At 39.6% G+C, this 13,825-nt stretch overlaps 1 pseudogene; it reads left to right on the forward strand.

Moving 5' to 3' along the window:
* The first annotated feature begins 2,964 nt into the window (after positions 1-2,964).
* LOC101028116 (keratin, type I cytoskeletal 18 pseudogene) lies at positions 2,965-3,780 on the forward strand (annotated as a pseudogene).
* The last annotated feature ends 10,045 nt before the right edge of the window (positions 3,781-13,825 follow it).

The raw sequence follows: 13,825 nt of genomic DNA on the forward strand, positions 1-13,825 counted from the left end.
ATGAAATCACCAAAGACCCAGAATAGCCAAAGCCATCCTGAGCAAAAAAAAAAAAAAAAAAAGCAAAACTGAAGGGATCATTACCTGACTTCTTCAAATTATACTTTAAAATTATACTTTAAAGCTGTAGTAACCGAAACAGATGGTACTGACATAAAATAGACACAGATCAATGGGACCAAATTGAAACCCCAGAAACAAATATACATATCTACAGTGAACTCATTTTCAACAAAGGTGCCAATAACATTCATTGAGGAAAAGACAGTTTCTTCAATAAACGGTGCCAGATAAATGGAATATTCATATGCAGAAGAACAAAACTAGACCCCTATCTCTTGCCACATACAAAAATCAAATCAAAATGGATTAAAGACTTAAATCAAGCACCCAAACTGTGAAACCATTAAAAGAAAACATTGAAGACATCTTTCAGGACATTGGAGTGGACAAAGATTTCTTGAGTAATACCTGACAACCACAGGCAACTAAAGCAAAAATGGACAAATGGGATCACATCAAGTTCAAAGTATTCTGCAACACAAAGGAAACAATCAACAAAGTATAAAGACAACCCACAAAATGGCAGAATATATGTGCAAACTATTCTTATGACAAGTGATTAATAAACAAAATGTATAAGGAGCTCAGACAACTCTACAGGAAAAAAATCTAATAATCCAATTTAAAAGCGGGCAAATGAGCTGAATACAGAATTCTCAAAAGAAGATATATAAATGGCAAACAGGTATATGGAAAAACACTCAACATCAATGATCACCAGAGATGTGCATACTCAACTACAGTAAGATGTTGGGTTGGGTGTGGTGACTCATGCCTGTAATCCCAGCACTTTGGGAGGCCGTGGTGGGTGGATCACCTGAGGTCAGGAGTTTGAGGCCAGCTTGTCCAACATGGTGAAACCCTGTCTCCACTAAAAATACCAAAATTAGCCGGGCGTGGTTGCAGGCACTTGTAATCCCAGCAACTCGGGAAGCTGAGGCAAGAGAATCTCTTCAACCCAGGAGGTGGAAGTTGTAGTGAGCTGAGATTGCACCACTGCACTTCAGCCTGTGCAACAGGGCAAGACTCTGTCTCAATAAATAAATAAATGAAATTAAATAAACAACAATGAGATGTATGTCACCCAGTTAAAATGGTTTTTGTTTTCCAAAAGACAGACAATAACAAATCCTACTGAGGATGTAGAGAAAAAGGAACCATTGTATCTAGTTGGTGGGAATGTAAATTAGTCCAGCCACTATGGAGAATAACATGGAGGTTCCTCAAAAAAACTTAAAAATAGAACTACCATATGATCCAGTAATTCCACTGCTAGGGTATACCCCAAAGAAAGAAAATCAGTAAATTGAACCGATATCTGCTCTCTCGTGTTTATTGTAGCACTATTCATAATAGTCAAGATTTAGAAGCAACCTAAATGTCCATCAACAAGCCAATGGATAAAGAAAATGTGGTACATACTTTTTGGAGAACCATTCAGCAATGAAAAAGAATAAAATTTTGTTATTTGCAACAGCATGGATGGAAGTGGAAGTCATTATGTTAATTAAGTGAATAAGCCAAGCACAGAAAGACAAACTTTGTATGTTCTCCATTATTTGTGGGAGCTAAAAATTAAAACAATTGAACTAATGGCAATAGACAGCAGAATGATGGTTACAAGAAGCTGGGAAGTATAGTTGTGGAGAGAGGGAGTAGGGCTGGTTAGTGGGTTCAAAAATATATAGAATAAATAAGATACAGTATTTGATAGCATACCAGGGTGTTTACAGTCAATAATTCATTATACATTTAAAATAACAAAAAGTTATAATTGGATTGTTTCTAATACAAAGGAAGAATAAATGTTTAAGGTGATAGAAAACCCGCTTACTCCTAGGTAATCATTATGCATTGAATGCCTGTATCAAAATATCTTATGTATCTCATAAATATATACACCTACTGTGTACCCATGAAAATTTTAAAAAATTAAAATTTATACAAGCAAGTATAAAAGAACTCTAGGTTAATTTTTTTCCCCACAACTTCAATATTAATTCACCACTTTCAACATGGGAACCCTACCATTAGCAATCTGATTTTTTTCTCTTGAAAAACTTTTTGGACTTCACATTTATCCTTGATATTCTGAAATTATATTAGGGTGTGTTTAAATGTGAATAGTGTTTTTTTCTATTCATGCTACTCAGAAACTCTTTGGATCTTTTAAATATTTTGAATGAATTGCTTTTATCCTAAATTTCTTCAGTAAGTTTATGGTTTGGGATTGCCATCTACATTTATAATTATCTTTATCAAATAGAATTGTTAGATAATGTTTGTATTGCATTTCATCAGATCAAATGAGAGCCTCTCTTATTGTCACTGAATACAAGTTCTGAATATAGAAACTTGCCTTGGATGTTTGAGAGGAAGCCAGACTGAGAAACCTCCACAATGTACAAATGAGTTTTACTTAGGGTTTTGGGGATCCCCATCCCATCTGTGTGTTGTGTGTTACCTTATATACTGTCCACCCTGGGAGCATCCTGTGTCTGAACTCCTACTTCAGAGTGCCTCTCTCTTAAATGTGTCCTGCGGACAAAGGGAATCAGTGATTCTCCTTCCTTTCCCACACCTTAATGTGGATGTAAAGGTCTCTAGTTGGCTCAGGATCTGCTTTTCTTTATCTTCAGCCCCAGCCTCCTACAAGGGACTCTCCTAGGAAAACTCACTGCCTATCAAACACCCCTCTAGGCTTCATTCTGGAGTAAACACTGCTGGGGTCAACAGCTGCTTATTGAGGATGGGGGGTGGGGCCCAGATTCTTCAAATAAAGTCTTTAATTTATTGCTCTGATAGCTGGTCCAGGGGCCCTTCTAACTCTTGCTTTGTTTGATCTGAGCTTGATGTTTCTCTGTAACTTCCTTAGAAAATTGCTATGATGGGTCATCGGCAATGCCTGAGTCCTGTCCTCTCACTCTCCTCCCTGGACAGCATGAGCTTCACCACTCGCTCCACCTTCTCCACCAACTACCAGTCCCTGAGCTCTGTCCAGATGCCCAGTGGTCGGCAGCATGGCCAGCATCTATGCAGGCAGGCACCTGGGGCTCTGGTTTCCAGATCTCTGTGTCTCACTCCACCAGCTTCTGGGGTGGCATGGGGCACAGGGGCCTGGCTGTGAGGATGGCTGGGAGTCTGGCAGGAGTGGGAGGCATCCAGAACAAGAAGAAGACATTGCAAAGCCTGTATGACCACCTGGCCTGCTACCTGGACAGAGTGATGAGCCTGGAGACTGAGAACCAGAAGCTGGAGAGCAAAATCCGGGAGCACCTGGAGAAGAAGGGACTGCAGGTCAGAGACTGGAACCATTACTTCAAGACCATCAAGGACCTGAGGGCTCAGATCTTTGCAAATACTGTGGACAATGCCCGCATCATTCTGTAGATCGACAATGCCTGTCTTGCTGCTGATGACTTTAGAGTCAAGTATGAGACAGAGCTCGCCATGAGCCAGCCTGTGGAGAGCGACATCCATGGGTTTCGAAAGGTCATTGATGATACCAATGTCACTTGGCTGCAGCTGGAGACAGAGATGGAGGTTCTCAAGGAGGAGCTACTCTTCATGAAGAAGAACCACAAAGATGAAGTAAAAGGCCTACAAGCCCAGATGGCCAGCTCTGGGTTGACCCCAAATCTCAGAACCTTGCCAAGATCATGGGAGACATTTGGGTCCAATATGACGAGCTGGCTCAAAAGAATTGAGAGGAGCTAGACAAATACTTACCTCGGCAGATTGAGGAGAGCACCACAGTGGTCACCACACAGTCTGCCAAGGTTGGAGTTGCTGAGATGACACAGAGCTGAGACATACAGTCCAGTCCTTGAAGATCAATCTGGACTCCATGAGAAATATGAAGACCAGCTTGGAGAACAGCCTGAGGGAGGTGGAGGCCCGCTACGTCCTGCAGATGGAGCAGCTCAATGGGATCCTGCTGTACCCAGAGTCAGAGCTGACACAGACCCAGGGAGAGGGACAGCACCGGGCCCAGGAGTATGAGACCCTGCTGAACATCAAGGTCAAGCTGGAGGCTGAGATCACCACCTACCACCGCCTGCGGGAAAATGTTGAGGACTTCAATCTTGGCAATGCCCTGGATAGCAGCAACTCCACATAAACCATCCAAAGGACTACCACCAGCTGGATAGTGGACAGCAAAGTGGTGTCTGAGACCAGCGGCACCAAAGTTCTGAGACATGAAGCCAACAGAAGCAGGGTACCCTTTGGGAAGCAGGAGGCCAATAAGAAGTTCAGAGGTAAAAATTAAAAAAGAAAAAAAAGAAAAAAAGAAAACTGCTGTGATGATGTGGCACATGCTGCTGCTACAGCCTTTATTTTGCAGTTGTCCCTCTTCTGACTTCTCCAGCAAGGTGATTCTATCTGCCCTTTACCTTCCAGGAATCACTCAAAATTTCTGGTCTGAGTTCATCTTTTAAAATCAGAGTATATTATGGAATTGTCTACTAAAATATTTGCTATCATTTCAATGCATTTCAGTGGAATTTCTGTAATTCCAACAGGCATAAAAGGAGAGCTAGAGCATATTTTATTTCATAACTTTCATGAATTGATTACATTGTACTTTATAGCAAGTGTTCTCTGTTTATATGAGTGAACCCCCAAGGAAGTGATTCCCAGATGGCAGCATGAACATTTTAGCTGTTCCCCTCTGCCTGACACAGTTGCCTGTAAGTAGAGAGACTGCATAAACAAGGACACAAACATCGAAAAACACAATGGCCCATGGCAGGGAGAATTCTGAGTTTTCTGTTAATGGAAAACACCAACAGCAACTGTTGAAGGGGACGTGGGGAGAGAGTGTTTGGAGAAAATGATGGAAATGGAGGATGAAAAACTTCTCATGTGACATTGAGGTTGTTCTTGACTCTCTGCTGAGTTCCAGTTCTCCCATTTGGATGAAAGAACAAAAACTACAAGATTGTCAAGATTCTTTCTCTTTTACTCACTATGTGCTTCTGTGAACTTGATACTGGCAATCAACAGATGTTACCAGACCACTGATCTCACAGCGACTCCAGATAGAAGCCATACGGTTTGTGCTCATCCTAAAATGAGCAGAGCCAGGCTTTGGAAAAAATGTGAAAAATTAATTATTTTTTAAACTTTTGTTGTTTCCTGTGATTTATGAGCAGATCTTCTTTCCCTTCAGGCAGTTCTCCATTATAATCTTTGGGTTTCTTTCTTTCAACCACCATGTCTTAATGATTTATGCTGTAGCTAATTCTACAAATCTCTGATAAGGCATTAATTGATAAAGCAGGTGTTAGCTGATAAGGATTGAGGGCAGATAGTTTATACAGGTATCCACAATTTTTTGAGGCAGTATTTACCTTTCATTTTGTAAGACATTTTTTCATTATAAGGAGAAAAATTAACAGACAAATTACATGGTTGAACAAATTTGCCATCTAATAAAAGCCTAATTTTTTTTAGATCACTGGAGCTTCTTACAATGGCCTTGATTCTTCAGCATGGCTACCTAAGTTAAAAACATAATTAACTGTATACTGCAGACTCCTAAAACACTTAAAAAGATAAATTCATACTAGTAAAATGATACATAGTGACAATGATGTTGGAGGACAGGCACACTGCTCAAAGCTGTCTCCAATTACAGTCCATGCATGGACAGACAGCCACCTCTCTCTCACCTGCTATCAGGTTTCAGCGTATAGAAAACTACAATTTTTAAAAGTAGTCATATGCACCTACAATGTAGCTTTTTTTTTTTCAGTTGACACTAAAATGACTCATTTCCTCTATGTACATGCACACAGACGTCAAAATATTCCCACATACTTTTGCTGGAGTGCCTGCATTTTAAATTGGAGCTAGAAAGTTCTAGGCTAAAGACTAGCCAACCTAAAATGTTATTTAAAGGCACGTATTAAGTAGGTTATGGATTATGTATCATTAAACTTTGCTCTGTATAAAACAAGTTCAAACAGACATAATCCTTAATTTCTAGCAATATACAATATAAGAGACATCTCGTCGATTCCGAACAAAATGATTAAAAATAACAAAAACAAGTTTATCAGTTGAGTAAATTAAATAATAATATTTAGCACTTATCTGTGTGGGGAGAATAGTTATTCACCAATATTGGCATTTCTCAAAATGAGGTTGCTAATTTCAAGGGAAGTTTCTAAAAAATTCTTAATCGTGGGCTTTCAATTTACTGACAGTTTAAAAAACAAACTATGCATTTAGAATGACTAAAATGTACAGACTGAGGCTCCCAAGTATTGTAGAGAATGTAGAGTAACTGAAATTCTCATACTGCTAGTGGGAGTTAAAATGCTATGATCACTTTAGTGACTTAGTCATAAGGAGAACTTATGGCAGTATCTATTATACTAAAGCTTAACATATGTGTAGTCTATGCAATCCACTCTACTCTCGGGTATTTACACATTTCTTCCAGAAGTACAAACATTGGTGACTCAAAATACACTTAAAATAAATTTATAACAGCATTACTCATAATAGCCCCAAATTGGAAACAGCCCAAATGCCCATCAGCAGCAAAACACGTTGTAAAACAGTCATATAATTGAATACTCCAGAGCCATGAAAAAGAATGAACAACCTTTAGATTCTACAATGTGGATGCATCTTTCAATAAGTCAAATTTACAAGACAGACAAGAGTACATAGCATGTGATTCATTTACATAAGGCTACAAAGTAAGCAAAACTAAGTGTGATCAGAGTACTGGTTACCTCTTCAAGGGGTCTGTTGACAGGAAGAGGGTACAAGAAAGACTTCTGGGGTACTTGTATTATTCTACATCTTGAACTGGTGCTGTAATTACCTTCAGGAAGAAAGACCCACTGCCCAAGTAGTAGCTGAATGGACATTGTTCATCCACTCTGTTCCCTTTCAAGTTTATGCCATTGCAGTGTACACAGATGGTGTTCCCCTCTTAAGTTCATGCATTGCAGTGTATACAGGTGGTGCTTCATCCACATCCCTATGGATACTCCTTATGATTCCTGTGCCCATCCCCAGCTTTAGTATGTTGTACTTCTAACAGCTCACAGCTGTGATCTTCAGAGGACTGTCCTTGGTTTACGGCAGCCTCTTTGGCCATACTCTGAGCAGGAAGTGCCAAGGAGCTATGGCCAGCACACGGCAAGCTGTGGACAATGACTCCCTTTCCTCAAGCCAGGTCAAATTCAGAAATGTCATTTCCTTTGCACAGCTCCCTGTAGGATCAGGCTGAGAAAGGAAGTTGACCCGAAATCAATCCTTGCTTAGCTATTTCCGCTTCCTTGTTCTGCTTCCCTTAAGCCCCTACTGATTTGTCCTGTGAGTACTTCCTTAGCATGTCTCCTGCTCAAATGTTCTTATGTCCAAGTCAGCCTCTGAGAATCACACTGAAAACAGCTATACTGGAAACCCAGTTATCACATGGGTGTAGCCTTCTTTCCTCAGTACCCTTCAAAATACTTTAATCTACTTTCATCATTGCTCAGTCCCTCTTAGGAATTAGACCTTTGAAGCCTTCCATTAATTAAATGAATACACAATCTGGGAGGCATGACTCATGAATCATTTATCAATTATTTGCACTTTAGCGAAATGCAATGGCAAGATTAGCAATGCTGTCATCCAACAAGACCCTCAGCTACCAGAAGACTCAACATTGGCTGATGTATGTGGGGGTAAGGAGCAGTGTTCAGAAAAGTCAAAAGTACAAGCCTTGCCAAGAAAGAGAAACTAAGTGGGGCATGGGAGAGAGATTCCTAAGGTATGCAATGGGCATTATCAGATTTTGATTACATGGGTAGGAAGAAAATAAAGACTACTCAAAACAGAAACAGCTTTGAGCAGAAGGCAATCTAATTTCATAAATTTTATCTAGGACTACCCATGAACTAATACTTAGTAATTCTATATATAAACAATGGAATGAAGGAATGTTATGATTCAGTAAGTTAAAGGGACTTACAATATTTCTAAATGGTTGAGAATGGGTAAATTACTACCTGTCCCAGAAGACTGAGATGGCTCCATGAATTGAATGGGATTCCAAGGGCTTGTTTGGTAAGAGTTTGCACAATTGTTTTTTTTTTTTTTTGTTTTGTTTTGTTTTTTCTTTTTTTGAGATGAAGTCTCACTCTGTTTCCCTGGCTGAAGTGCAGTGGTACTGTCTCAGCTCACTGCAACCTCTGCCTTCCGGGTTCAAGTGATTCTTCCACTTCAGTCTCCTGAGTAGCTGGGATTACAGGCATGCACCAAGATACTCAGCTAATTTTTGTATTTTTAGTAGAAATGGGCTTTCACCATTTTGGCCAGGCTGGTCTCAAACTCCTGACCTCAGATAATCCACCTGCCTCAGCCTCCCAAAGTGGTGGGATTACAGGCATGAGCAACTGTGCCTGACCAGAATTAGCACAACTAGTCAGTGGCAAAACACATGCATACTTATTTAAATTAAAACAGCTCATGAAATTTTTCTTCCCAAAATCAATTTTAAGATTTAACAGTATGAACAGCTCATAGCATGAGCTTTAGAATTAATTACCGAGTGACTCAGTAAACATAAAATGATGTAACATTTCAGATGAAAGTTTCAAAAATAATACATTTTTAATCTATACTTCACAATTTCGATTTACAGTAGCTAAAATAATCTTAAATTGCCATTTTTTAAACACATATAAAAATATGTTAAATATTATATGACTGACTTAATTGGATTGAATGGTAATCAAAATTACCGAAAGAAACTGTAACATGATGGATATGAACAGATACTTTTTTCAAAAGAAGACATTTATGCAGTCAACAGACACTTGAGAAAAAGCTCATCATCACTGGTCAATAGAGAAATGCAAATAAAAACCACATTGAAATACCATCTCATGCCAGTCAGAAAGGCAATCATTAAAAACTCAGGAATCAACAGATGCTGGAGAGGATGTGGAGAAATAGGAATGCTTTAACATTGTTGGTGGGAGTGTAAATTAGTTCAACCATTGTGGAAGACGTTGTGGTGATTCCTCAAGGAACTAGAACTAGAAATACCATTTGACCCAGCAAACCCACTACTGGGTATATACCCAAAGGATTACAAATCATTCTATTGTAAAGACACATGCACACATATGTTTACTGCAGCACTATTCACAATAGCAAAGACTTGGAACCAACCCAAATGCCCATCAATGATAGACTGTGTGAAAATAAATGTGTCATATATATACCATGAAATACTGTGCAGCCATAAAAAAGGATGAGTTCATGTCCTTTGCAGGGACATGGATGATGCTGGAAACCATCATTCTCAGCAAACTAACACAGAAACAGAAAACAAAATACCACATGTTCTCACTCACAAGTAGGAGTTGAACAAAGAGGACATATGGACATAGGGAGGGGAACATCACATACCAGGGTCTGTTGCGGGCTACGGGGCTAGGGGAGGGATAGCATTAGGAGAAATGCCTAATGTAGATGACGGGTGCAGCAAACCACCATGGCAAGTGTACACCTATGTAGCAAACCTGCACATTTTACAAATGTACCCCAGAACTTAAAGTATAATAATAAAAAAAAGAAACTGTAACACGAAATGAATGAAACCAACAAAAGTATATCATATTAAAATATGCATAGACAAAACACTAGACCAAAGCACACCAACATTTCAATGGTGCTTATCTCTGTGTACTAGAATTGAAGATCATTTTACTTCTTAATAATCAAGAAAAGTGTTATTTATGAAAAAGGTAGTGTATAAGGTCCTCCCTCTAATTTAAATTTCCCTCAAAAAGGGCTTAGTAGATAAATGTTACTTTAGCATGGGCAAGTTTCAAAAATATATTATTATAAAGGCTTGTGTGAATCGAGGTGTAGACATTTACTTTGATCTTTTTGAATTACCACATATTGCCTAGAAAACATTCTAAAATAGAAAGCCTCTCGGACTCTAAAGGAAGTAAGTTTTTGTTGATAGCTGATGAGATACAACAATCAGACATTTTAGTAACGTCTATTTCCTTGACTGACAAAAATCAAAAGGGAAAGGATAATTACGTTTAAACACACACACACAGCCTTTACCTGGTGGGAAAAAAAATTATATTTGTGTCGGTCTCCCTTAAGTAATTGTTCAGTGGTCCCCTTCAAGTTATAAATGTATATAAATTTGAAAGCATGGTAAAGAGGAAAGAAATATGAAAACAAATTTCACAGGAAAGGTACAGCTGATGAAAACAGGAATCTTATCAAGGGAGTTTTCAAATATCAAGTTTCCATCACATTGAAAGGTATTAGTTGTGACTCAGAAGGATGATTCATTTCATATTTGGCATTTCCTGTGAGTCACACCTTTCATCTGAGCTTCTTAGAATATTTTATAAACACGAACCTCAAAAACATCTGTATTATTCTCTTTGTTTTATAAATGGACTAATAAGTCATCAAAGAGCTTATAAAGCTGACAGAGGTCACCTAGAATGAGATAGATTTTTGTATCAGCACCTTTCCCCATGACAGCCCTCAATTAGAATTTGAGAACTCCACAGCTCCTGTCATAGCACATTTTGCAATATGAAACCCACATCGTTTACTTTTTAATTTTTTTTTTTTTTTTTAGACGGAGTGTTGCTCTGTTGCCCAGGATGGAGTGCAGTGGTGTAATCTCGACTCACTGCAGCCACCGCTTCCCGGGTTCGAGAGGTTCTCCTGCCTCAGTCTCCCAAGTATCTGGGACTACAGGTGCGTTTCACCACGCCCAGCTAATTTTTTTTGTATTTTTAGTAAAGACGAGTTTTCACCGTGTTAGCCAGGATGGTCTCGATTTCCTGACCTTGTGATCCGCGCCCCTTGACCTCCCAAAGTGCTGGAATTACAGGCATGAGCCACCACGCCAAGATGGAGACATGCCTAGGGGAAAAATCTCTTTATCCACATACATACTGATACATATCATCTATCTACTCCTATAGATATGAAGATATCCTAGAAAGAGTTCATAACCAGTAAAATGGCAATAAAATGCTAACTGGCCTAGCTCGGCTCCTGATCATGGATGTTTGTTTCTGTTTAGGCAGCCAAAAATAAAATGGGCAAGTCTGTAGGAAATAAATAGAAATGTTTGGATTTTTTTCCCTAACCTTTTGTCAATTGCGATGATTCTGACGTCTCTTAAGCAGATATCAGAGGTTTCTGAATTTTCTTGGTTCGTGGCTCTCTAAGGTCTCAGCACATTTTTCACTGCGTCCTCAGGCCAAAAGGGGTACGTAGCCGTTCCCAGTACAGTGTGAAGTTAGCTTCCAATTTAGAAAGAGTAATTGGCGTGATGTCCGACAGATGGCGCTGTGCTTCCCCTCGAAAATTTAAATTATTCCGCGTTGGTCCCGGACTTCACAGCTGGAGGCGGTCGGGGGAAAGTAAGTGTAGGTGGGGGTGGTAGGGCGGTGTGTGTATGGGGTGTGGGTCTTTGGGGGTGGTCGGCGATGGGGGGTAGGATGGAGGTTAGGGTGAGGGGTGTGGTGGGGGGACCCGGTGTGCGTGTGTGCCCGCGCGTTTGTGTGGGGAGTGTGGGGGCTGGGGGGTTAGCTGAGGGGGTGAGGTGGGGGCTGTGCCTGGCCACCTGAATTCAGTTTGTAAACCACAGCTGTAGATCACACATAAATTCGGTAGTCTTGGTCTTGGTAGAAAGAATTTGAAAACAGACGAAAGAGATTCCATGGAGGTGGCTCTCATTTGAGAAACACCAGAAAGTTATCTGGCCCTAATTAAAAGGTCTATTGGTGCCTTTTAAATCTAATTGCTATTGTGCTTTCCTCCGTAAAGAGGGAAAAGAGCTGTCTCTTCTACTTGTCACTTATAGGAAGCTTATGTCAAACTTCAGCTATCTCCTCTTCAGACAAAAGCCTCCAAAATCAGAAACCCACTACGTTGTTTCGTTTGACTTAATCGTTTCCTGTTTCATTGTCTATGAATCCTTCCCCAATCCACATAAAGATAACAATATGAATAAAATTGATTTCTGTTTGAATCTGAATCACACCAAAAGAAACACACAGATTTTTGTACATACAGTAGCTTTGTTTGGGACAGTCAGACTTGTAAGCATAAATGAAATTTGTTTTCTGGAACCTTGAAGAGATATCCAGAAGAAATAGGCAGTCCTCTGACCAACCGGTACTAAAGTTTGATAACAAATCTGTGTGCTTGCCAATGGAATGAGAACAGCTGCGTGTATTAGGATGCCCTGGACAGAGGAAATAGTGGTTTTACATGAATCTACCAGTAAGAAATTATAAGAGGAGAATCCTTATTTTTGTTGGTTTGAAGTTACAAGAGTAGAATCCTTGTTCTTGTGTGTTTGTTTTTGAGAAAGGGTCTCACCCTGTCACCCAGCCTGGAGTGCAGTGGTGTAATCACAGCTCACTGCAGCCTTGACCTCCCCGGCTCAAGAAATCCCCCAAGCAATCCTCATGCGTCAGCCACCTGAGTAGCTGGGACTACAGGTGGGCACCACCATGCCTGCCTAAATTTTTAATATTTTGTAGAGACAGGGTCTTGCTATTGACCAGGATGGTTTCAAATTCCTGGCCCCAAGCAATCCTCTGCCCTAGCCTCCCAAAGTGCTGGGATTATGGGTATGAGCCATCATGCCCAGCAAGAGCAGAATCATTTGAATTGCAGGTGTTGATTTGCTGTGGAACGGTTTCTCCTATAGGCAACTCCATGAGGCATATATTTGGGAGAAGAATGGCAGAAATTTATCATTTATTTATCTCCAATGCTTAGTCTCCTAGGCCATACCAGGAATGTCAGAGAGTTTTCGATAAGAGTAAAATACTTTGCTCAGAGACAAGTGCTTTTTTCCAGAACTATAAGTGGAGAGTCTGCCAAGGGCCAGGCACTGTCTAGGTTAAGAGGAAGATCAGGGGCCACAGGACGGGGTGAAGTAGGATGACTCTTGCTGCCACTGAACTTAGCCTGGTGGTTAAGAATGACAGGAGATTTTTACATCTCAGAGGAAACAAAGATATCAAGGACACTTTCCTCTCTTACCTTAATTTATTCTTTTTAAATGAGAGGGTTGGGCTACATGATACAAAGTTCACTTCAAAGTCAGTGAGAGTTGCAGCAACATAAATAGACCTCAGGGTATAAACACTATGTAATCCAAAGGGAAAATAAAGATGACAGACTACATGTTTTAAAATAAACTCACTGTGGTTTTTAATTCTCATTTCCAACCTTGAATTTTATGAGTATTGATTTCCTAAGAAAGCCTACAACTGCTACCTTCCTTAAGTACCTTTCTATTCATTTTAAATAAGGCCATTAAAAATTTTCAGGCCCAGTATATATAACTTTCAGTTTAAATGTTCTCTTACCCTCACTTAAAGGGACCTTTTTATGTAACTAAAATGAAAGGTTTAATCTTGGACACACACAAAATTAAGCTAGACATCTACTGAGCATTTATAAGACTACATTGCTTTGCCTTAAAGAAAAAAAAACTTCCCTGTGATGTACTTCAGTGATATAACATGTCATTGACAACACAATGGGATGGGCAAACTGAGGGACAGAGACATGACATTTGCAATTTGCTTAAGGTCATACAGTTATTTTATATATCTGTATCATATTCATCTTATTTTATTTATCTCCCATTGTGGTACTACAGGGTAATTTTCCTACTCTACAGACAAGGAAATTGAGTTTCAGAAGTAGTACCTTCTTAAAATAATAATGGATT

The sequence above is a fragment of the Saimiri boliviensis genome, chromosome 5, assembly GCF_048565385.1.
Source record: "Saimiri boliviensis isolate mSaiBol1 chromosome 5, mSaiBol1.pri, whole genome shotgun sequence".
NCBI classification, from domain to species: Eukaryota; Metazoa; Chordata; class Mammalia; order Primates; family Cebidae; genus Saimiri; species Saimiri boliviensis.